Source organism: Centruroides vittatus, unplaced genomic scaffold (assembly GCF_030686945.1).
Source record: "Centruroides vittatus isolate TY-2023 unplaced genomic scaffold, ASM3068694v2 contig_971, whole genome shotgun sequence".
In the NCBI taxonomy this organism is placed as follows: Eukaryota; Metazoa; Arthropoda; class Arachnida; order Scorpiones; family Buthidae; genus Centruroides; species Centruroides vittatus.
Genome location: NW_027122644.1, coordinates 885,841 through 913,812, shown reverse-complemented (window position 1 = coordinate 913,812; position 27,972 = coordinate 885,841). Strand labels below are relative to the sequence as shown.

At 26.5% G+C, this 27,972-nt stretch overlaps 1 long non-coding RNA gene across 1 annotated transcript; it reads left to right on the top strand.

The window, feature by feature from the left end:
* LOC136985530 (uncharacterized) lies at nucleotides 1-27,972 on the top strand. The gene is made up of 2 exons (XR_010882353.1): nucleotides 1-34; nucleotides 27,708-27,972. It is a non-coding gene; the product is annotated as an uncharacterized lncRNA (long non-coding RNA).

The window sequence follows — 27,972 nt, the reverse complement described above, 5'->3', positions numbered from 1 at the left end:
GCTAATTATGCAGATATGGGTGAGTAGGTGGATGGTAAGCAAAATATTGTTACAATACTTTAACATAATTTTCAAGTTAACTAATGTTGTTGTTTAAATATGTAGGAAATTAAGCTAGTTTTCTTTTCGCCAAATGACAACAATGTTTTCCGGGTTGTGTATTATTCCATAATACTATTAAAGTTGATCTAGTGTATGCGTTAATTTTGGAGGTGGATATGTGCGAAACCGTTATAGGAGGTGAGATGGTAATTGAAAAGTATAAAACTAGCATTACCGGTATATACTTTAAGGGCGATGCTGTGTTACTAAACTATTAAATATTATTAAGAATCAAAAAATTCTGTACGAAAAATACTGTTTTTAATATACTAAGTCAAAATTATTTGAAAAAATTTAATTTTCTTTACCTACTTTACTAACAACTTTATAATTTTTATCATTATTAAAACTGTCGTTATCATAATGATAATTAACAATGACAATCTTATTCTGAAAGATAAAGCAAAACCTTGATTACATAAATCATATAACCTTTACATTTTCTAGATATAGATACAGTATAGTTATTTCTATGCTTATTCCTTTATATATACAGTATATATAACAAAAAACGTCGCATCTATCCACTCAAAATCAGAGTTTCATCTACAACACGTGATCTATATTCTGCCAATCATACAAGCCTAACATCGTACTGTCGCAAATCGAAAGTGTCGCCATTATTTGTCGTTAGTTACATATTTATTAGATACTTTCTTAATTACTTTCGTGTTTATAGTCGTTTGAGATAAAAATGATTATTGTTCAGACTATATTACACATGACGTATTTTACGTTATATTTACCGGCCTATAAACACATAATGTTAGATGCAAAAATATAACAAACGTGGACGCCATTGAAGCTCTCGCTTTGTTAGCAATTCAATAATTAACAAACGATAAATAAAAACAAGATTTCAAACACACGTACAGTACCGAAGCAAAAACAATATGGCCGACAAACACCAAGCACATTCTTATGTGAGCCTGCCTAACAATGACGACGCAATGACGTCAATAAAGAATCAAATATGATTGGTTTCTCAATTTTATAAAATAAACTTCTAACGTGAAACTTTTCTTATGCTTATATTGATACGTTATGCATAAAGTTATAACGGACGTTTTTATAACGTAAAATACATCGTTTTTTGTTATATATACTGTATATATAAAGGAATAAGCATAGAAATAACTATACTGTATCTATATCTAGAAAATGTAAAGGTTATATGATTTATGTAATCAAGGTTTTGCTTTATCTTTCAGAATAAGATTGTCATTGTTAATTATCATTATGATAACGACAGTTTTAATAATGATAAAAATTATAAAGTTGTTAGTAAAGTAGGTAAAGGGAATTAAATTTTTTCAAATAATTTTGATGTATTTTACGTTATAAAACACTATAATAATAATGGCAGCGCTCCGTTATCGTTACAGCGTGTAGTCTAAAATTTATTTTTTTTTATTTTTTAAAGAATTTTTTAAATTTTTACATTCTATAATATTTTCCCTAAATATATCCGCCTCTCGCATAGCAACTAATTTTAAATTATTCTTTATAAAGATAGAGGTTGTCCGTATATTAGATAACGCAGGTATGGTAGGTGTGTATGCCGATAATCGTTTTAGGGAATAGGGGTGTTTACAAAAACGTTAAGTAATGCTAGGATCTTAACTCTAGAGTAATAGGATGATTCATTTTCTTTGTTTCCGAAGAGTTACGTGATAAACCATATTGTTTAATTCACTGCTTTTTACGTAATTAATAAAATAGCATAATATTCAGTACTCTGTGCTGTGTATTATATCTTAATACAGATAGTTCAATGTTTATATATTCTCTTATATAATTAAGTTTATTATCTATTGTATAAAATTCTAATGATACATTACTACATCGTTATCCACTGTACATAGACTAGTACATAAACAAAGGCTGATTTAAATAAATTAAACACTAATTAATTTTATTAGAAGCCGAATTCATTTAACTTGAATGTATAACGCTTAGTATGCTTAAGGATTCCACATATTAAGTGTATTTATCAAATTTTTTAAGATAATTAACTTCTGTAATCCTTGTTTGTGAATAAGGGAATTAATAGATTAAGGGTGAATTAATAATAATAATAATAGAATTGAGCTTCTATTGTGATATTTGCCATTAAAACCAAGATACTAAGTTTGATTTGTAATGAAAGGCATATTAAATTACAAGCAATTAAAAAATAAAAATAAAAACTTGTTTTAAAATAAGTTTAAGCTAGTAAACACGCATTAAACTTTATGCGTGTTTACTATTAAATTTTATATTATTCTTACACTTTATAAATCGATACATTTACATAATTTATGCTACTAAGTTTATAATAAACAGCTCCGATATAGTTTCTAAGCAACAATTCTGAGTTTAGATAGAATATTATTGTAATATTTCTTCGGTTTGTCACATTATGACAAATATAGGAAAAAATTGTATGATACATTTGCTAATAATAATATAAAAATATGTTTTTAAATAATTAAAATTTTATTTTATAGCAAAATAATTTATGAATTTTGATAATTTAAGATAGAATTATCACTCTCTCTGTATGTAGATAATACATCTACATTGCATTAATTGATTAATACAGTTTAAATTTGTAAATAAAGTAATTATCATAAGTCATTTTTAAACAATATTTATTATAAGTAACTACCACGAGATTAATGAAACTTTTATTATTCATAAATCATAAAAGTGAATTAATATTTAATTAATAATTTTTTATGGAAAACGTCATTAATTTTAATTATGTTCAAATATATAAATATTCTGAAAACAGGAAACGAAAGGAAAAACAACAATCTAGGTCGCCATATTTGAGTCAACAACTGAAAAAGGTTATTGAACCGGAAATGAATTTATACTCATCCACCTTGATCTTAATACGTATTAATATTAATAAGATATTAATAATCGATTTTATATCATTTATTGACGATAATTTAAAAGTTAAAATATACCATTTTTTTAAATAAAAATGTAAAAAAAATTTGCGCTATAGATAGTGTCGCCATCTGTTATCTAAAAATGCCGTTTAATTTTTAATAAGATTTAGAAATTTTTTTTTTTAAATTTAACATTAAAATTAAATTGAATGTTTATTAAACATTATCGATAGTAAAAATATAAAAAAGGAAAAATCCCATTTTCTCCATATGTTAATTTGCTCTCGTTAGCTGAAAGTATGACCTAATTTTCTATTTTTTTTTTTTTGCCTAAAGAAAAAATATTTACTGTTAGTTATTCTTTAGAAATAAAATGTATTTTTTATTTTAAATTAAATTTACATTCAAATAGAATTAAGAGAAATAAATTGAAAAGATTTTCAGCGTTATTTACGTGAAAATAAGAATTTTTAATAATTATAGTAAAAAATTAAATTTTTATTCATTTTTATTTAAATCTTTAAACATGTAAATAATAATTACTGACTTCATTAAAAAAAACAAAAAACAATTTAAATTTACAAATGATATTAATTAATTTCAGCTATATTTTAAGTGCTTCCATCTGTTGGCCAGAAATAAAACTTTTTAATTAATTATAATTTCAAAAATTAATTAATGACATATTAATATAACTTAAGGCTTAAGCAATTGTTTGAAAGTATTAATATTCTTTATAAAGCTGACAAATGTATCTAAAACAATTCTAAAAATTTAATGGGAAAAATTTAAACATCAGGAGTATTATTTATATATGTTTTTGTAAATAAAACAAAGCATGTTTTCAACCTGATAAGGAGCATAAAAACCAAAGAGAAATAAAAATAATGCTTTGACATGTTTTCTTTCTAAGAACATCTCTATCATTGTAAAATTTGTGGCTTCTTTTGTGACCCTCAAGGGAGTCATTTCAGTCAGAAGAGAGAATTTAAGGTATCACCGTGTTTACAGTGCATTGTAAATTTGTGTTTATTTACTCTGCTCCTTTTTGTTTTATGATTACATTTTATTATATTGTAGGTTTTTTTTCCACTGAAAATTATTTATTCTATAATATATTTTTTTTTTAAATTTAATTTTCTTAATAACAGATGGCACCACATAAACGTCCATTGTTAATATTTATTAGAGTATTGCGTATTAAAAATTTCTAATAAAATATTTAAAATTTTTCGAATAAACTTATTTTATTAAGAAACGTTTTAAAGAATAATAAATTTTGATTTTAAAATATTATTTATTATAGCAGTTTAAAAATAAATTATATATTAATAATAAAATATTTATTCTATAAAAATTGAAAAATTTTTTTTACAAATTTGACGGTATAAAGGTTATTATTTTATATTGTTTTATTAGTTAAACGCTCGTTTATTTATTAATTATTTATTTGTAGTTCAGTTTATTTATTAATTTCATATTTTAAAAAATAAACCTATTAAATATTGATTTTTTTAAACTAACAAAGATGGCGACACGTGTTACTAAATTTAAAATACTTAATATTAATAAATCTTTTTATTTTTTTATTTTTAAAATCTTTCATTACTGTCATAGATTTTATTTATTTTTTATTGTCAAAAATTAATGTTAAGTTATTAATAATGAATTAATTTTATTATTAAGTAAATGTTAATGAACTATATTTAATCACTGCCATCTATCGGTAAATAAGTAGATATTAAAACGATTGTTAATTACTCTTATAAAATTTTTTAATGCAACAAAAATAAAAACAATTTTATTTATTAAAATATATAATTAATAATCTTATTTTACTTTTTCTTATCTGAAAAGTGACAAAAAAGTTGTATAAGTAGTTTGATCGATGCCATGTTGTGTTCTGATCCCAAGCCTCATTGAAATAAACTGTCGTGACTGTCAGAATAACATTGTTTGATAAATCTCGAATAATATTTTTGGTGACAATAAGCGGATATATTTTTATTTATCCGCAAAAATACCTTCTAAAAATAGTTTATTTTAGATCAATATTCGATAGTGCTGACATCTGTTAACAGAAAAATCAAACTGAGGAGGTTAAAAAAAAATACACGTGTAACGCATCTGTATGCCGAACGATACATAATCGAAATGGCATTTCTATCCTAAACATCGCAATCAGCGAAAACGAAGAGATACATTTATAGTTCATTCTTTTGCCGCTAGTGGGCGTCTCTGTAATGAGATATTTAAAAGACAAAATCTTGTTGTTAGCTCTCGCCGTTTGGTGGCAGTATGCGGTGAATTTTAATTCAAAAATTCCTGACATATGTTGCCATTTTAAAAATTTTATTATAAAATTTATAAAGTTTTGGGGGTTTTTTAAAGTAAAATTATATTATTACTCTTATTATTATTATTATTATTATTATTATTAAATTTTTAATAAAATTGTGCATAAACATTTAACATAGAAGTACAGTACATATTTATTAATTTTTTTTTAATAATTTTAAAATTTATATGCTTATATCCTACCAGAAATACTTTGAAAAATAACATAATTTATTGCATAATAATAAAATTATAAGCATTTAGAAGGAAATTTATACAGTAAATTTAACGATAAATTATTATCCCAAGTGGCGATAAGTTCTTTTCACCGTTTATAGTGGATATTGTGGTCAGTAAAGGTGACATAAAGTTAAGTTGAGTAACGTGTTTCGATCTTCCAGATTACACGAATTTAATTAAGAGCACAAGAGTTGGGGAGTTAGTCGGGAGGGAATAATTACTGCAATTACTGACGAAGACTCTCTTCTATTCACTGGTATAGTTAACTGGTCTTGAGACAACCACCTGACTAGTTTTGCAATTACTGTCACGTGAAGTTCCTTTAACTGAAGGTAAGTTAGTGGAAAATACGTATAAATATTTGAAGTTTCTGTGTATATTTATTACTTAAACAAAGTGTTCTTCGTATCTACACGATGTATTTGACATTTAGCGATGATAAAACATTCTCGCATTAGCAGAACGTAATGTTATCTACTCTTTATTTTTTGTTTTTTGTGTGCGCGACTTTCAAGGAATTTTTATCACGTTCCATAATGATATTAGCGTTGTTACCTGATTTTTACGTGGGGTGAATTGATGACGAAAACAAAATAAAATAACCTGGAAAGTAATTATGTATTTTCTTTCTTTTTTTTTCCTTGTTTTAATCAAATATTTATGCTTTGTATATTGTAAATATTTATATTTTTTGGAAGTTTAAATTATTTATAATTAATTAATAAATATTATAAATTGTTTGTAATTTTCTGCTGTATTGTGGAATAAATAATTGGGAATGATGTATGATTAAATATTCTTCAAGAGAAATGCGCTGTTCGGAATATTATGAAGGTTGCGACGTTTTGGAGGGAGTTTATTTATTATAAATCAATAATGAAAATTGTAATGAAAATGTTATGAAGGTTGAATTAGTTTAGTTCTGATATATTATATGAAGATTATAAAGGCAGTAATCCATGTTTTATAAGTTGGACTGATGTTTGAAATTAAAGGCGCCTTCAGGAATAAGAGGCCTTCTCGAATACTTCTGAATATATGTGTATGTTAAAAAAACATCATTTTTTAATACAAAAACACATTTATATTAAAAATTTATATTAAATTAGATTTATATTAAAAACATATTTATATTAAAAACACATATTTTAATATAAATCTAAAAAGATATCAAAAATATATTACATACAAACTTATTCTGATGCTTCTTAACACTATATTGCCCTTTTGTACGTATACACACATGTACGTATTCAGCTGCTTATTATGAAGGGGTTACGAAAAATTCCTAGAAACCTGAAAAAGGAAATTATAAAATCTTTTATTAAGGAAAGTTTCATTATTTTTCAAGAATGATTTTCGCGTTATCGAAACCAAAACTAGCAGAAAGGCCAGCGTACGCTAGTTCCACACTTTTGTTTATGAGCTGAAAAATATACGAAAGTGCGAATTTGACGAATGAAAAAGCGATTTAGGAGTACAAAATCGCTATAGGGGACTTCTATCAGGCGTACAGTTTAAGGGGAAGTGGGTGGAAAAAAGTACAGTACATTATTGTATACGATGAAGAAATCGAGGCATTGTCTACGTGGACTTTTTAGTGGCATACAAATTCCTTTCTTAAATCTACTTATTAGTCATTTGAATAAACTATCGGTTAGAAAATATTTACAGAACTTATTAAAGTCATTTCTTTAATATCAGGGTTCATAAACTCTTTCTCAAGTAATTAAAGGGGAGGGTGTTTGATAAAAGTACACCATTGTACACAATAGAGAAGGAAAGGATTATAAATGGCTGAAAAACCGTACACGTAATTAACGGGTGGTTCCATATTCAAAGTCCGAGCTGTCCAAAAGTTGAGGAATGTCTACATTTTAAATATTGGTATGTATTTAGTGCCGTAACTATATTATCGCATGTTGTAGTAAATAACAACACGAGAGATAACGTCATTAGATGTAATACTCAACAAATATAGGTTCCTGTTCTGAAAGTAAGACTATTTATTCCATTTCAGCTATTAAAAAAAAAAAAATGTGAATAGTAAATCATCATCTTTTATTCACTCTCGATAAAATTTTTCACCAACATTTATCATAAAAATGATTGATATATTACTCTAAACCCACTTCACCATCCTCGAAATGGAATGGTATGGAATTCTTGAATGAAACATTAAGAAACAATATAAAGATAAAACAGCTAAAAGATTTAGATAGAATGAAAGAAAAGAAATATTATTATTATTTTAACTTAAAAAAAATAAAAAAATAAAACATTTACTACAAAAAATTCCAGTCATTTGTTTTTAATTCCCGAAAGACAAGTAACATTGCCGACTGTAAAAAAAATGGAAAAGCGAGGTATTTTAAATTAATAATGATATAAAATGTAATTAAAAGTAAATGAAAAAAAAAAATATATATATATATATATTAATTTGAGTTATAAATAAAAATTAGCAACATTTTACATAATAAAAAATGGAGAAAAGGTTTTAAAAAATTACTGGCACCGTAGAAGAGAAAAATATTCAGTTTAATTACAATATTTAATTAATTTATTCTTTTAAGAATAGTTTAAATACAATTAAAATCGCAACTATTTTCTTGTAATTATATTTCTTGTAAAGGTATAGGCAACTTCTAATGAAAAAAAAAATATGTAGAAGTTGACGAAAACTTTCCTTTTACTAAAATTGCAAGAGGATTTTTTTCAAGTTGGCGCAGAAAACAGATCTCCCTCTCAAAATTACTCGACGAGAAATATACTCCAAACGACTATGAAGACGTTATTTAAAAAAGGAAGAGTATTAAAAAAAAAAAAAAATATATATATATATATATATATATATATATACAGTATATATATTCAGTTTTGTATAAGGTAACTTGTTTCGCTGTCTTCAGTTTCCGTCATTACACGTCAAATGACGTATCAACTGATTTTACAAATGCTCCGTCATCAATAAAAAATATGAAAGTAACCCGATCGTGTCAACAAAAGCTAAATTCAACAAACGGAAGCGCAGTTGAGGAAGAAGGATAGAAGAACCGAATATGAAAAATGTCTTCTGTCATCTAGTTTCGTGTTACTTTGTTGGATACGTTAGGTCTGTTTACAATATTTTACTATCAAGTTTTCCTAGAGTAATAGAAAACTGTGTGATTCTCCCGTCAATAAATAGTAAATAAAATAAGTGAATTTACATCATTTCTACGCTCTTTTCGAGGATTTATCAAGCTTGATTGATATAGAAAGCTAAGCGAATTCATTGTATACTTCGTCCTCCACCCCTCTGAATTATATCTGTAAAATTTATTTATTTTTTCTTTTTTTGATAAAAAAAAAAAATAGGAAAAAATTGATTACGCGTATGAAAATAAATATTAATAACCTTTAATTTTATTACACTCTGCTCTCCTTTAATAATTTAAGGTGAAGTTTAGAAGTTATAATTAATTTTACATACTCAGTTTGGATTTACATAATTGGAACTGATAGATCTATATTATTAGGTAAGTAAGAATCATCGCCTAACTTACATGTACGTGAAAATTTTATTTAATTGCTAAACTTGCTCAAAAGTTGTTTAAAAGATGGAGAAAGTTTACCTAAACCGGTCTATATTTAGCTTTAATATAAAGAAGAGCATAAAAGACCAATTTTTATGTTGCTATAATTGCTACAGTTTTTTTTTATTTGTGTATGATCTTATAGCTTTATTTTAAGAAACATTTTAGTTTTATTTTTTAAATTCGCAGGGAGGCCCAAAAATCGGTGCCTTATTCAAATACTTTAATCAATATTTATTGATTTAACTTATATGTTTTTAAAAATAAATCAAATATTCCAACTAATGTTAGCTAAACTTAACTTTTGCAGAGAAGTTGAAGTAATTTCTCGCTTTTAAGTCACAATATAAATATTATATAAACAATTTCTGACTTTTACACGGAGATAATTCATATAAATTAGTTAATAAAATTTTAACTTGAAAATTTTCCAAAGCGGAAAAGGAACATATTAAGCAACGTACACACACATAATCTAATTTTAACAGCTTAAGTAATTTTTAAGAAGGTGACCAACAAAAATTGCTAAGGGAAACACGTATCCCGCACGAAGCCGAAACTGTTTTAAAATTTATTAAAACGTTTTACTAAGTTATGTGTGGAAAAAAATAATAATAATAAAATAATAATAAAATAACTCGCTTAATCTCCCTTCCCTGAGAGAATCACTCGATAAATGAAGAATGTTTCATTTCTGTCTTAGGGGCTGGAAAGAAAGTAAGATCAAGAAGGGTCTAAAAAAAAAAAAAAGAAAAAAAAAAGAGAGGATTCCAAGTTCTGAGATCGCAGACCGGTCGGAAATGAACCGGAAACGTAAGTGAAGAAAAATCGATGGGGTCGACGTGATTTAGTACCAGTGGGTCCATTAACTGCACACACCTACATGCAAGCATGGAATCATTAACGTGTATTTGTGTTTATATACAGGTATTTCTTTCCCTCGATCAGTTTTTTTTTAAAAAAGTCATATCCGATCCCCTCTTCAGTGATGATTAATTTACTTTCTTACGCGTACTTCCGGTCTACCAGTTGGACTATCGGAAGTAGATCGGTTTGTTCTACTATCTTCTTTTTCTCTTCTTCTTTTTTTAATTTTTTAAGCCAGATCTCGTGATTAATTACAAGAGTTGTTAATGACTGTGACTTTTTTTTTGCATATTTGCTCTAAAAAAATTCATCTTAATGATAGGTAGTCTATAATAGTAACATAAGTTATTAATAACAGAGTTTTTTCGGTAAGGAATCATTTACTTTTATAGAAAGAAATGGTAATATGAGGAATTCTTTAAAAGTTACACGTTTGCAGTAGTCGATATCATTTATGTAATTAAAAAATAAAAAAGGTAAGAAGAATTATCTGAGTACTTAGTTCAACGATTTCATTTTATCGACAATCAATGAAGTAAGTGACAAAACTTGTGCAATTTGTCATCACTCCTTCCTATCTGACTTGACAGGTGAAGCAACGAAGAAAGTTGGGACGTGCCAATTATAAAAGATTTTTTTTTTTTTTTTTGAAATTCATAAACACAACCAGAAAGCAGATATCGCATATTTGGAGTATGTTGTTATGTTTAAAAAGATTGATTTAATAACAATCCATAATTCATTGAACTTGCAAGGCTGTAAGGGGTGTGCTTTTCTTCCTGAGCTTAGAATATCTTATCATCATGTTAAGTGCAATTTACGTCATTATGTTTAAGTATGGAGCGAATTGTATTTAAACAATTCAATTAAACATCGACAATATTACTTAACGAATTTTCATCATTATCTATTCAATAATTAATTTTCTGTGAAATATTTTTAATATTTTTTAAGAAAAGAAACGTTTTAACCAATTTACAACCGTTAAATTTCCATTTCCCTTAAAAACATGGGGTGCTCCAAAAGTCAGTTAATCGTATATTGTGTTTTTTTGTATGTGTTTGTGTGTGTGTGTGTGTTAGTGAATAACAATTTTGAACCGTGTTTAAAACAAGGTATAACTTTATGGAACGTGCTAATTAAGTTAATTAATCGGTTAACAATGGTTTCTTAGACCATCCCGCATTATGCAAGTTCCAATTTTTCTTCAACACTGGTGATGCGCACCGAAAATGTTCAGAGATGTTGAGAAAACTCAAAAAAGAGTGCTTTTTTTAGTAAGGAATAAAGGATAAAACTTTAATTTTAGCTTATTTTTTTATCGTTGAAAAATCTAAAATTATCTTCCAAACAAGTTTCACCATCTTTAATATAAGGATTAAGTCTTTATCTCGAGATGTAGTGGTTATTTTCTTCCGTCTTAACAACACGAACTCAAAGTTAACATCTTTAAATTAAAGGTTTGAATCTTTAATATCAGGATTAATATCTTTCTTAACTCGAAGCTTAAATTTCATTAAATATTTACGAAAGTAACATTTAGTATTATCAAGATCCTTATAATGCTCAGTTCTAGTTAATGTTTAGTCATGCTAAACTAGAATAGAAGTTAATGAAAGATGAGATGGATGAAAATTAAAATTAATTACACTTTTTTTAATTTTAAAAAAGAAAAAATGATAATTTAGAATTGTTTTTAAAAATAATTATAATATTTTAACGCTTACGAAACTCTAAGCATCGTCGTGTAAATAATTAACTCGATTAATATCTGGGTAGCATCACTAGTCTATGTTTAAACATGTCGTCGAAGCTAAGTGGCTTTATCAACGCCGATTATTAAACCTAGACCAGGTGCACATCACTAAATATCAATATTAATTCGAGAATTTCATCGAGTTAAAATTATGCGTAAAGAAACTCTTACGTAGCATCAACATCTGAATAACAACTAGTCATAGGAGATTAGTAGACTAATAGCCGACGTCACTGAATATTAAGAGTATACGTTATGTTATTTAACACGAGTTTTACAATATTAACGTAGAGAAATAGAGAAGATAGAGGTGGGAGGGGGAAATTCAATCTATTAAAAGTAGCATCAAGGAAAGAAGGGGGAAGAAATAGGATAGAAGTTTTCGATATAGTTTTCTGTAAACGGGAGATTAGAACTATCTTTCGATAGCAAAGTTCTTTCTAATTGGACCACCTTACAAGCGTTAATCTTTTCTCCGACGAGAAAATAAGAACCATCTATTAGAAGCTCATTTTCGGACATAAGAGATTGCTATCTTGGGACTAGACATCCTTCATGTTACGGATTTTAACCGTTAGAGGGAGCCACGCCGATGTCCCCTCCACTTTCTTAATCTGTGTCCTCTGCTCTTCCGAGATAGAGAATGCTGATAGTTCCCGTGACAACGTTCTGTCTACTTGACGGATAGAACACCAGGTGTAACTAGATAGCTCGGCATCAAGCGTTTTTTCCCTCCCCCTCTTACATCGCCAAATTTGTATTCTGATGGATCTTACACTTTCCTTAATGTTTGCATTAAATTAATTAGTCGTAAGAATTTTAGTTTAGTAAACTTTAAAATGATTAATTAACTCTAATTATAAGTTTATTTTTAAGATTTATTTACTTTTTTTTTCCTTAAGTTATGCCGCAAATTAAGACCCCCGTTCGATGCAGAAAATGTATTTGTAGATCGAGTTTTATCGAACGAATATTATTATTATTATTTAAAAGAATATTTTAAATGCAATTTTATACGTATATATATATTTTTCATTTGTTACTGTTATAAAGGAACCAATTAAGTGTAAATTATTTTAAAGTTGAGAGAATAAAGAGCAAATATAACAGTAAAACATGCCTCTAGATACGGGAGAAGTTGTTTAATAGTAATTAGTTGTAATTCAAAGCTAGTTTTAAAAGTTATGAACAGTATAAGAGTCTTTGGTGTCCTTTGTTCCTACGAATAAAACTTGTTTATAGCTTAAGAAACTACTCACTAAAGTAAATAAATGTAAACATTTACTTAAATGTTTTATTTAAATGAATTATTTAAGAAATTTTTCTTAAATCTTTAATTTAAAAATAAAGCATTCTTATCAAAAATTCTCCAAATTTTATTCTATTTTTGGGCATAAAAATAAAGTAAAAATTCGAAGAATTTGCATAAACAAAAATATTAAATAAATTTTTTATATTATTTGTAGCTTAAAAATGTTGTTAGTAAGAGTAAACTTTCGTAAATTTATTTAATTTTCTTTTAGGAATAGCATTAAAATAAACAAATTTACATTGTTATTTTATTTTATTTAGCTTAAAATGTTTACTAAAAAGTAGAAGAATGTCTTAAATTTCACTCCATTTTAGTTTAAGAAAGTAATAAAACTAAAATTATTTACTTTCCTTTTAATAAATGCATTAAATTAAACAAAAATAAATTATTTTTTTATTTAATTTATTTTAGCTTAAACTTAAATTTCATTAAGACACACGAAGGCTAAAATTTTTTAAATTTACTTAATTTTCTTTTAGGAAGAGCATTCAAATTAACGAAAATAAACCTTAATTTCATTTATTTTAACTTTAAAATGCAATTTGCTAAAAAATAAACAGAAAAGTCTTAAATTTGCTCTCCATTTCTAGCTTAAGAGAGTATTTTCAAGGCAAAAACAGAAGAAGGAAAAGGAAAAAAAATTAACAAAAATTTATCCCTGTAAGTACATCTTTCAATTGAAACTTCCAATATTTTATCTGCGATTGGGATAAAGAATGTGAAAAGAGAAAAGAAAATCTCTTTCTGAAAAAGAGATAAAACCCGGATTTTCATTTTCTCGATATTGTTCCTCTTCATAATCAGCAATTGATCCTAAAAAATATTATCTTCAGCAAATTCCGGTAAGATACAGGTTAACACCGTACATCAAGATAAAGAAAAGAAAAGAAAAAAAAGGAAACAAAGAAAAATTATCCGACTGGAAAAATTCTCGATAGTTCAAAGTTGACGTTATTATACATTAAAGGTTATTTTGGCACGTGTTTATTATTAAAATTTTACTTTATATATGAATAATAAACGTGTATACGAAAGGTCTAAAACTTACATCCTTCATACAAACGAATCAAGCGAATCGAAAAGCGTGAATGAAAATGATAATTATTCTTAATTAAAAATCGATTAACTACTCTATTACAAGATTAATTATTTTATTAATGAAGATTTTAATTAACATAATTGTTAAAATATAATTATTATAAAATAAAATTAAGTTGTTTTAATACTTGAACAAATTTCCCTGAAAAATTGTTTGAAGTGAAGTTTTTTCTTTTCTTTTTTGAACTTTCTTCACGAAGAAGATTTATTTTCTTTGGTGACTAAAGGTTATGTCTATGTGTAAAAAAGTCACTATGGATTGATCTGACCTGAAATCGTGAGATATAATTTATTAATTCTTTCTGTTATCTCTCGATAAACTGACCTCTTTATCAAAAATCCAACTCCAAGTGCAAGATTTTCGATGATATTTCCGTCGATAAATATTTAACAACAGGTTATAAATTTTAATAAAAAAATAATAAAGTGTATATATATTTTTTAAACTAAAATGTTTCGAAAAAATCGCTACAAATGCCGTGTCTTTTTTATATAATATTCAAGAGATATGCTCAATTATTTAACTAATGTATGCACTACGTAATTGTTGGAGATTAAAAATGTTCAGGAAATAACTTTTGGTTATAAGTTATATAATAATATATTTGGAAATAAAATTCATAAAAGGCCTAAATCTCATAAATAGATTTTATTCTCATTAATATAGAGGGAGACTAGACAAGATTATGCAAATGAGCAAAAGTTATTCCTAGCAAATTCTTATCGATTTTGCATTTAGCATATTCTCCACACATCTGTGGCTGATCGCATTGTTAAACATTTATCTTCTTCTATTCACTATGCAGAGAGAAAATATATTTCATTTTTATGTGGTTAGGAACTTGTTTACTTGGAAATAAGAACTTCTAGAGTATTTTGCACACCTATCTTATTTCTTTCTTTCAATGTGCGTACTTCCTCGTCTCTCGGAAACTCAATCTAAAATTACAAATATAATTCAAAGGCATCCATGACCCGATGTATAACTGAATGGATATTTGGAGTGAGCACATATTTCACACTCCACTCTCTATACCGAGAATTCCCCTATACTATTTTAACCCCCGTATCTTGTCTCATAAACCGTGACGGTGTATGGGTTCTTTTAATGAGGCTACTTTTCAGTATGTAGAAGAAAACAAACCACCCGCTCTTTCCCATCTCCAGCACATGTGGAATGACGGGGAGTACATCAAATCCTGTTGTATGTGACTGTGTGTGTATGTGTGTGTGTGGTGTGTGTGTGTGCTAGTGTTTCCTCCGCTCTACGTCGTCACTCTGATATACGTCAGTGGCGTGTGTCGTTTTCCGTCAACACATTCACACGTCGACCAGTGGGGTAACAACTGCAGTAGCCAAGCAATTGATCTCAGGAAACTTCTCTTACAGGAAATAATAGTGTAAATTCAAGTCACACGATATAAATTTGATGTATTTTCAGTTTTATTGTTAATTTTTTTAATTCTATTCTTTAAAGAATATTAACTTTTTTCTGTCTAAAAGACTAGTTTTTGTTCAAACGAAATGCATAATTTATAACCCGATGGTTTTACATTTATATGGAATTTAATTTACATTATATATATATATATGTGTGTGTGTGTGTGTGTGTGTGTGTGTGTGTGTGTGTGTGTGTGTGTGTGTATTTTCTCAGCGAATAAAATATTTACTTTCTCATTAAGAATAAAATTTACATATTTAATTACATTATTAAAATTTTCACTTTTATTAAGGAGGAAACTTTACGTAATAATAATTAAAATATCTTTTACAAATTTTTTAAATAAAATTCCTTTATAAAATATTTACCTTTTCAAACTAAAAGATGACTTTCACTTACAAGTTAGAAGTATAGATTCACTTTCCATTTCTAAAAGTTTTTTTCCTATTTTTAGTTTTTAATATAAAAATACCTTTTTTTCACCTTCGAAATAGAAAACTAGGAATCACTTTCACTTTCGAACTGAAGAGAAAACAAAAATAAAAAATTTACTTTTACTTCTGATCAGTTTCAATTATCTTTTACGTTTTCCCTTTCATTTCTGTTTATTCACTTTCAATTTCGTTACCTTGTACATTTCAATTTTATGCATTTAATTTCACTTTCGCGTGCTTCACTTTCATTTTATGATTTATTTCTACTTTCATTTCACGTACTGTACAATAAATAAGCTTCATTTTTGTTATAAAGGGCTATTGACATTAGTGTGGATACTTTACAATCTTTAAAAAATAATATTAAAAAAGATGCTTATATTTACTTAGGAAAATCTATTTAAAAAATAATAATATTTACATTTTCTCATCGTATTTTATAAAAATATATTTAAAACTAAATTACTTATTTATTTATAAAGTATTCTGATGCTTAAATTGGTTTCAACTACTTATAAGTTTATCTTTTTAGTATATAATTCAATACCAGGTAATGTATATAAAACTTCATTATAAATTATATGTAAAATAATCGGAAAATGTTTTAAAAATATATTAAATCAAATTTCTTACGAAATTTTTCGATTTAATGTAAATAAATGATTGTCGAATGCGTGGTTTATCTACAGTCTACACACACACATTTGTTAATATAAGCTTATGTAAAATTGTTTTTTGTTTCAGTAAATATGGAGTTTAAGCTCTGTAAAGTACGTTCTTAGTGTGTCGGATAATTTTTGAATGTTTTTTTATTTAAAGAAACGGGCTTAAAAAGACCTTCTTAACTTATATCCGCACGTGTTTTACTGTAGGATGTTTTAGTAGGAGTGAGTAAAGGCATTGAGTTGTGTAAATAGAAAGAGCGATATATTTTGCTACCCAGGCTGTCTGAATGTCTTTGTCTGTTTATTCGAAGAAATGGTGCATAAAATTCTTGCACGTTTTTTTCAATTTTTGCTCATCGGTCGTTGAATATGAAAGAGTTTAGCGAATAAATGCAATATTTGCTACCTTTAGACTACTTTAGAAGCTTCTATATAAGTAACTTTTATATATAAATATGTTTTTTTTTTTTTACAATTAAAAATTTAAAATAAAACTTCCTTAAGCTACTTTTAAAACTTTTCAATTATTTTTATGATTTAATTTTAATTAGTTTTTCAAATTAAGTAAGTATAGAGAATGAAAACGGATCAGAGAATCTTGTTCTTTTATTAATGTCATTAATCTTATTTTAAAAGTAAACTCTAATTACACGTAGTTTGCATTTGCAAATTTTATAAAGAGGAAGAAGCGAATTTTGTTTTTCTTGGACGTTGCTCTTTATTTCGCTTCAATAGTTTGTAGCTTGTTAGGTCCTTTTAGGTGGATTACTTCAGCTAGCTGGCGATAGAAAATGGCAAAGGACCCAATAACGTAATAGTCAAAGACAACACTTAAAATGGTGTTAAGGAGATTTGACTTGAAATTCGCTCTTACAAATCCACTCAATGCTAGGAAAACATAGAACAGTGATTGTCTTTGACGACCATTTACTCGGTTTACTGTTTAAATAGTTAACTTCTAACTGTCTGTTTTCCACTTGAAAATGTTCATAAACAAACTGAATCAGACGTTTTACTTTCACTTATTTTTTCCTTTATGTCATTTCACTTAAATTAAATGTATGTGAATTTTTTCTAACGTGTAATACGTTGTTTGATATATTTACTTCTGCTAATTTTACGTGACTGTATTACATGGAAGTTTAGTAACAATCAATATTTCTTTCTACAGAGAAAAATTATACTCTTTTTTTTCTTTTTACTATTATTAATAGCATTTTAAACCGATTTATAAATTAATAAAAGGGCTAGAATAAATGATTTTTTCGTAATCCTATCTATAAGAATGAGTTACGGATTCACTACGCTAGCTCTTACGTGTCCTTAAAGTTGTTAAAGCTTAATAGTACAGGCATTAAGATCTGTACAATTTATCATTTCCTTTGAGACATTTTGTATCTCACTTATAACTTATAAAAATTAAGCTGGCTGTACAAATAACAGAGGTTATAGTTGGTAATCCCGCAGCTGTCGTTCCTTTAAGCTCGCCGATTGTACAGACACCTACTCGACGTCACATTCTTGTCTAAAGGAATGATGCGATCGTCACGTAATCCTTGACACTCTCTCCGGAAAGACCAGATGTCGTCGACGACCTTTGACTTTCATTCGACTTGATTTCTGACATACTTACTCCCCAAAATTTATTCCATCCCACAAATCGTTTTTGTTTCCGTTTTTCGCAGATGGAACTCCTATAAACGTATCCTAAAAACGAAAATAACTCGTTATAACGCCAGTTTCGAACAAGAGTATATTATTTTAAAATGCGACTATAATACTACGGATAAGATCTTTTATGATTTTATAGTGTTATAAAGACGTGATACCCTTTTAAAATTCTGAAACAAGTTTTTATGTGTAACACCTAAAAATATGGAAATTTTATAATTTTATTCTTAAATAAATACAAAATATAACGATAAAAATAAATTAATTTTATACAATAATAAACGTTTTAAATCGTTTAATAAAAATAACGGTAATACCTCTCAAGAGATGGTGCCAGCATCGAGCGCCATGTTTTCATAATTAAACATTTCACCATTTTTATCATTAACGACTTTTTTTTCTTTTTAATTCGTGTTAAATTATTATAAATTTGACATTTATTGTTGAAAATTCCGTAACTTAATTATAAAGGAAAAGTTATTACAGGGTTAATTATTATTATTTTAATCCTAATTAGTCGTTTTCGGGGGATATATCAGGAAATATGAGGGATCATAGCTGTCAAAACACGTGACAGGAAATGACGTATCAAATTACAGGAAACAGTAGGGGGACCATATATATATAATGTTTGACGGAAACAGATGTTTTTACCGTGTTTGGGTCATCCGAGGAAAAAGAAAGATTTAGTAAGACCTCTACTCACCTATATCTCTTGCTATGCGTGTTGAAAGAACTCCTAGTGGACACAGAAAGTAAAAGAAAGAAGGAAATGTTGCAAAGATTCATTGGCTGTCAACTTACAGCCTGCAATTTAGTCTTGCTACCGGTCTTTTTTAACATATTCTCTCCAACAGTATTCTATGACAAAATAAATAAATAAAACATTTTCGTCTCCTTTTTTTCTTCTTCTCCTTTTAATCTGGGTTCTTTCATAAATTGACAAGACAACAATTCTAAACACTATAATCATAAATCAATATTTTGATAATTTTTTTTTCTCTTGTTTTGATATAACTGTCGTTAGTTGATTAAAGAAATTTTTTGATTTAACAGCGTGTAACTCGATGCTAATTAAATTACATGGATGATTTTAATAGTTGATGAAATAATAATAAAATTTATAAAGTTTCATCGTTCCAGTTCTTATAATTTTGTTTAAAGTAACGCTTTCTATTGATAAAATCATATAAAACTTACTTAAAAATGTAATAATAATTCATATTTTTATGATATTCTCTTGAAAATTTGTAAGCATTATCTATAAATTTCAATGGAAAAAAATATATTTTGTTTCTTAAAACAAAATATATAATTATGAAAGTATAAATCGTTAAATTTTTAATCATGACAACCCATAATCATTTGAGCTAATTCGAAAGTTTTTGTAGTACACAATTTTTCAACATATGGCACACAACCATACTCAAGAATGAAGACTGATAAATATATATAATTTATTACTTGGAATATATTTGACGAATTGTCCTATTTTTACCTATGCGAAAGCACGGGGATGTTAACCTTCACACTAGTGACCCAATGAGGCTCAAAAAGAGAGTTTATAAGTTACCTCGCGGCGTAGTCAGTAGCAAGTAATCATGATGTCACAAGTCTGACAAAGTGTGGGAGGAACTGCAAAGTGGTAATCTCTGCAATCTGGGTTCCACCCATTTGATTCTCATAGTTGGTAATTCGTTATTACACGGCCTTTATAAGTTAAATGTAAGTTTTGAACTTTTTTAATTTACTCTGAAATGAACTAGACCTTTCTCTAAGTATATAGGCAAGTCTTGATAGGCATTTCATGACTTACGTGTAGGTTGACAAAATGGAGCCGAGCAACTCGAGAAAACTGAAACCTTGCAATATTTTATTATTATTATTTTTTAAAAAAGTAATTTTTTATGTAAAAATGTTTAAATTATTTATACAATTTTTTACGTTGCTCCTCTTTGAGGGATTAACGACATTCGGTGACAATGAAGAGAGGTCAGGATGTAAATGATAAGAAAATTAAAGCCGAATTCTTAATTGAAATACTCATTCATATAAGTGTCATGTCTTATCGGTTCTGTACACCTGGAGAGATTAAAATTTGCTTTATTTGTCTTTGTTTAAAATTCTTACAATGACCTTTTAGGAATTTCAAAGTTGAACAGATTAAAATTTCCTTGTGACAACTTATTGTTTATTAATATTTATCGTCTAATTTGGTATGCTTTAATTGAATATTTATCTGGAAATTTAATTATTGTTCGTAAATCGTCTCTCGATGCTTAAATTTATTCATTAGTGTAAATGATGTCACATTTACATCCGACATCGTGACAACATGCAGAACGAGAAGATTCCAAGAAAAGGAAAAAAAACTGAGCTATTTTTGAATTGGAAATTAATTTAATGCATTTAAAATAAAATTAAAAGTGTAATTTTTATTTTTATTTAATTTTTTTTGCACTCTTACAAAAATATATGAATGAATAATTAATAATAATATATCATTATTTTTATACTTCCATTAAAAATTTTCAATTTTATGTAATTTATAATTTAATTTAATGCTGTTTTTAATTATTAGGAATTAATTTACAATTCTATAGTACAGTAAACCCTGTCTAGAGCGGAACCTGCTCAAAACGGAAACCTGCCAAAAATCGGGAAAAATATTCAGTACCGTGCGATTCCGGTTTACACAGGTTTTACTATAAGTCGGTATTTCTTATATTTAAGTTATACTATTATATATATGTATATACATGATGCTGTATGTCAATAGAATAATAATAGGCCTACATACTAATATGAGAAATTTCAATTACGCTTCCATTTTTAAGCAGAAATCTATATAATTAGCAATTATAAGACAAAAATTAGACACGAAATTTTCTCTTGAGTTATACTAAATCATGTAAAGTATATATATGTTTAATATAGTACAAATAATATGAATTTATCGTCCTTAAAGAATGTGTTACATGAGCTTGATTAATGTTATTCAAACTTTCGATTTCCGAGTATAATTTACAATTATAGCATGAAATCTTAACTTTCATACGATACAATCATTATGTGGGTAATAGTACACTATCACGCAAATTGAAGGTAATAATATGCAAATAAATATTAACAAATACTACAAATTAATGATGCGTAATATCAGAAAGATAATGATCATTAATTAATTATGATATTTTATTGTTTAAAAGTATATTTTGGTAGAAAATAATTCGAAATAAACAGTAAGTAGCTAATAAAATATGTAGGCTGTCGTGTATATTATACGAAGAATATTTTGAATGTGTGTGTTGATACTTCATTTTCAAATGATAAATTAAATTAATATAGGAATGTAAATTAAAATAAATGTATGAAACTGAATTTATTTGAAATTCTGAACTGATTTCCTTGATTATTTTTTTATTTTTTAAACGTTGAAATTTAATCACAGTTTAATGATAATTTTCTAAGTTACTCCTAATTAAACTTTTAATCGAAAAATTAATTTCTGAAAATTTAAATAGGAAATTTTTATATTCTAATCAATATAAATGATGTCGATATTGTTATATTTATAGCTTGTACACAATCCTGTCACTTTAGAAATGATTTTTCGATAATCGATAGACAGAAATTACTTAATAACTGAATAGAAATAGGATAACCTGCTTGTGGTTATTTCTTACGAGTTCTTTTAAATGGGGCTCTCGTTTCCTTTGACGATATTTCATGTTTGTATAGCATCAAGCAGAATTGAGAGCTTTCATACTTTCATTTTTTCTGTTTTCTTGAGATCTACTTAAAGAAACCTCGCCAAAATTCAATGTAGAGACATTAATAGGCCTTCGTTTAAGAAAATAATATTCAACACGACCGTGTTTTTTGATATGTTAAAGATTAGTTGTTGTAATATTAATCCCCCTACAGAAGACAAGAATGCTAATACTTTGGCTTACATATGCTCTTATAAGATAATATTAATAAGATAATAAGTGAAATTCTATATATAAAGAGTCATTTTACTTTCTCTAATAAAATTAGATTATCTTAATTTTATAAATTGATTTTCATTTACCGCATAAGAATAGAATTAGATTAAGAAAAAAAAATCTATTATTATAATGGTACGAAAACCCACGAGTACATTAAAAAATATCATACAAATAAAGACCGGTCCTTTTATCTTCATTTTTAACCTTTCAAATGGTTTACTCCTTCAATTTAAACCCTATCATTTTGTTAATAAGTAAATAATCGATACTTTAATCATTTTTCTGTAGTTAAAATTAACTGGAAATAATATATATTTTTACTTCAAATGAAGCATTTATTTTTGACATAACATTTAAGTTATAAAGTTTCGAACATAAACACTTTTCCTCGAGATTTAATCGATAAATTCTATTAGCAAATCTTAAGTATTAACATTCACGTACTGTACAGTACCTACTTCTTATTATAAAGGAAAAATATTCAAAAATGTGGATTACGAACTCAATTATCTAAATTTAAATTAGTAAAGTGCAAATATGACTTTATCTCAGTTATGATTACTTTACATTCTCTTCTACATTCTTCATTACATGGCTAATGAAGAATATAAATGTAAATTTTCACTGGATCTACAGACCAAATCCATGCTCAATCATGCAATGTCTTTTAATTCACTTAGAGAGCTTTCAATTCAATTTTCCTAAATATTCTTGTGTCATTTTCTGTTAGCTTAAGTAATTGCTATGCTCCATTGTAATTTACGAATTTAAAAAACGTGTAATTCATAAACAAATTATTCCAAATTTAAATATTTATAAATAAATAAAAGACTTTTTTAAAATAATATTCATTTTATATTTATAAATTTATTAAGCTTTTTAAAGACATATATAATAAATTTTTTTTCTATATTCTTTATTAAATTTTAAAATAATTATATGTTTATTTCTCTTTCGTTTCAATCTTTAGTGGAAAGAAAAATCTATAATTTTTTATTATTAAATTAAAAAAAATTAAATTTAACAATTGGAAAGTTTTATTAAAAAACAGTTTTACATATAATATATATATATATAAGATTACCGTGAGCATCATAAAATTTAATTATTTATCGTGGAGAATTTTTTTTAAATAGATTATTGTATTATTTTAGGAAGTTGCAGATTAATAAATTGTTTTCTTAAAAAATCCTCATTAAGTAAAAAGCCTGAGGAAATAGAATCGGAACAAATAATTTAATTTAAACTTTTCAACAATGATTATATTATCGATATATATATGTGCGTTTAACAAAATAAACAATACACGATAATAATTATTTCTGCGAATTGTGAAAACAATACTTAAATCCATATTAATGAAGGAAATCTTTGAAAAGAATAAATGAATTTAATATATATTAATCCTTTTCTTATGAAATTTTATACCTGAAAGAGTTTTAGATATTATTTTAATAGCGTCATTGTCATTTAAAATGTGGTTATAATAAGATTTTATTCATTTCCTGGTTGCATCGTTGAATAATTACAATGCGAATCACGAATTTCTGATGATATTGTGATTTGCTTTTCCCTGATGAGATGTAATTTCAAGTTAAAGCAATTACATGAATATAAAGTAAAATTCTTTAACTTACCATTTTCGTGTAGTATAATAAAAGTGAGTATCATTTTCTCGATACTTTTCCGGTTAAAGGGGGAGTTTAGGTCCACTATAAGACGTACTGCAGATGGTACCTGATGGTTTTATTCTATTCTACTCCTAATGGCAAAGTAGTGTGCTACTTATCTCCACCTGGTGAAGAGCTTTCGTGAGTTACATTGCCACATTATTCGGCCTCGTAGGCCCTATAACTAGTCATGCATCGTTTGACGTGATATCTTCAAAAATTTAGATGTCTCCAAGAAAGATAGAGAATGGTAAAAATAGAAGGAAAAAAAGGAAGAAATTATTAATATCAGAGATTTTTATGGATTTATTTAATGATTAACGCATATATTTGATGGTTTTTCTTGGCTTAAAATGAGGCCCAGAAGCCCGAAAATTTCGTTAACTACGACAAAACGATATCATTCTTCAGAAGGCTCCCGAAATAAGCTTGAAATTGATAAATTTGTAAATAAAATAGAGAAGTGTAGTTGTAAATGTAAATTTGATAAAAGTAAGGTAATAAATATGTTATTTTGGTTTTATAAATTTAAAAAATGAAATTAAAAACCTACTAACTTTTACGAGAAATAAAGTGCAGGGTGGTTGTTATAGTAACATACCATTAAATTTTATTTTTCTATCTGGTTAGCAATTGCGCTTATTTGTTTTGTATCTGTGATCCACGAACATCGTTAATAGCGCTATTTACTGGTAAAAATCCAATTAAAGAGATCTTATTTATATTTATTATCTGTAAGTGTTAGAAGCAAAAACTATTATAGTAACAAATCCATTAAAACTTTTCTAATTAAGAAAAAGTGTTAATTTTGTTGGCCAGATAATTATTTATAACGAAATACTCGGTTGACACTAGTAATTTTTGATATCAGTTATGGTGAATGCAAGCATTAAAAGATATTTAAATCAAATAAAAATCATTCTCATATATAATTTAAAATAATTTATTAAATGTTAGGAAACGATAGAGATGAAGTTTATTGCTTTAAAAGTTAGGTAAAATAGGATAATTTTAGAAATTGGCTGACATTTAGTGTGAAGTTTTGGTTGGGTGAACGTCTTTTGCGTCTCGATCAATCGATTGCATTTGCTGACACATTTAGTAATGAACGGCCAGTTGACATTGTGCATTGTCTAATTAATGACTCTTGGATGAGTGTTGACCCAAAGTTAGTCATGTAGAAAGGTAGTGAAGGAAAGAGATTTCCTATTATCACCGTAGTTAAAGCCTTGGTGGAAAGATCAATTTAGTACATGTTGTAGTCGTCTATGTTTAGATTATATGTGTAAAATTTGGTGGAGATTGGGCCAATTACTTTCGAGAAATTAAATTTTGAAGATGAGATTTATAGGGACATAAAATGTCTGATTTTCTAGATAGTTTCGAAATGATGTTGTTAATAATTTGATTGGTTAAAAGCGAATCGATTCGTTGAGAGAAACGATAGTCTTCTCATTCTACTGTATAATTAATTTTCGAATGTAGAACTGATTTATTTTTAAAGTGTTAAGGAATGTAAATTAAATTGTTTTATTCTTTTAAAATTTTTCTCTTCTTAGAATTATGTTAATCATGAATTGATTTTTAAATTCTTCCAGGATTCATCACGAAGAGTACATCATTTCTCTTAGGTTTCATCTTTATTAATAGGATTAAAGGATAATCTAATCAATCAGGTTAATCTTTTCTATAAGATTAGGAATTACAATTCACCTACTGGATTTCCAATATAAGAATTAATTTTAAGGTTATGCTAACACGATACTGATTTTAATTAAGAACTTTAATAGAAAGTTAATTAATAAAATTAATTTCATTTCATTAATTAAATTGTAATTTAAAAACTTAGGAAAATATGAACATATTGTTGTTATTCAATTTAATAAATACTTAATCGGAATTTAATCTTTAAAATTTTTTTTTTTTTTTTTTTTTTTTTTTTTGTGTAACATAAGTTGTAATATTGTAATCCTATTAGGTTATTACAACTACTCTTTCCTTCTTAATCCTATTTCTCTTTATCTTAATCCTATTAACCCGATAGGAATGAGATGAAGGAAAAAATATGAATAGAACTGATTACTTTGATAATGAAGATAGATTATTATTTATAATCAAAGGACTTGTATATAAATTTCACTCACAAGTCAGTATTGGCTATGGAACTTATATGTAAATTTCTCTAAACATGACAAAAGGATTTTATGCTAAATTTTTCTCCACGTGATAAAAGGGATTGCATTTAAATTGAGTTGCATATGATAGAAGAGTTTGGTGTAATTTTCTTTGCCTTGTGACTTAAGGTTTATATATAAATTTCTTTACATGTGATCATTTAGGCTTGCGTATTTATTTCAAAGGACTTTATCTGTATGTATTACTAGTACTATCAAAATTGCTTTGTGTAAACTTTACCTATAAATCTATATTATTTACTTACAAATTTACTAAAATTTGCTAGTAAATTATGTGCAGATTTTATTACTTAACATTTCTGTTGATTATCAGTTCAAATGAACAGCTTAAGAAGAGAATAGATTATTTCTTTCTTTCTAGATAATTTTATTTTACTTTAAATGTGTTTATTATGAATAAGTAGATCCTAATAAAGCTTTGATATTTAAATTAATGATGCAGTTGGATTAATTTTCACTAATTTAAAGATAGAGTTATTGAAAATTGTTGTGATACTTCCGAGCTAAAAAATAATTATGATAATTATCAGAAATGATACTCGGTTATTATTCAATAGACATTTCTTACACACCACACTTAATTAAGAATTCTATTCCAAAAATTCCAAGATGCAGTTCTGTTCATGTCAGTGACAGATTAAATCTCATAACAAATGACTTGCAAGAGAAAAATGTTGGATATTTCCTTTGCAAGAATATTTCTTCTGTTCAATTCTATTCACATACTTTGTTTAAATTTCCAATAACTAAGATAAACTATTAAGTAAATGATTTGTTATTTTTGACGTTCAAAATTTATGTAGATTTAATGATGAACTGGCGGAGAAGTAAATACTCTAATGTGTTATTTGTTATAAACTTAGTGGTATGTAAGATGCTGTTTGTTTTTATATTAATTTTAAAATATATATTTTTTTTTATAATTAATTATTTTTCTAAATTTCCAATTGAATAAAAGATTATATTTTAAGTTATTTAAAGTTTATTACAAATTAATATAATTGGAAATTTTTAATTAATTTTAAAATGGATTAGCCTGTAAAGGCTATCGATAACAAAGGATATTTTAATGCTTAAAATAAATTAAATTGTAAAGCGATTAAAAGATTATAACCATAAAGAAATTGGAAATCTTCATTTTCCAATTTTACATTTTTTATAATAGATTGCTAATCATTTATTTTAATAATAACTAATTGGATATAAGCTTTTAATTCTTAATAATTATTATTTAAGTAAAACGAAAGCAAATGTTAAGCAGTAATAAATGCCTTTCAGAAATTTCGTGTCAGAAAAGTTGATAGGCAGAAAATTGAAATGCAATATAACTTATAACATATATATATATACGTTCTGTTTCTGTTCAAACTTTCGATTTGTGTCCTTCTACTTTCATTTTATAAAGGTGCCTCACACTAGGAACTCTGTCTGCTTTTAATTTACTAGTTTTCTATTTTTTTTTTTAAGCTCTGTTGCTACCTTTACTTTGAATCTCTCAGAAAGGGAATGAGAGATCTCCACCTGCGCTCGTTTTATCAAAATCGAAGAAAAGATTCCAAAATTTCAAATCGCTTTCCAGATGACAGATGGCCCTCGAAGTATGAATAAAAGTTCGAACAGGAAAATTTCATGTCATTCAAATATAGTACTATGCAGCGAATGTAACATATAAAATTATTTGTAACTATGTATAATATGGATACTCAGATTAAAATCTAGTGAAACACATTAA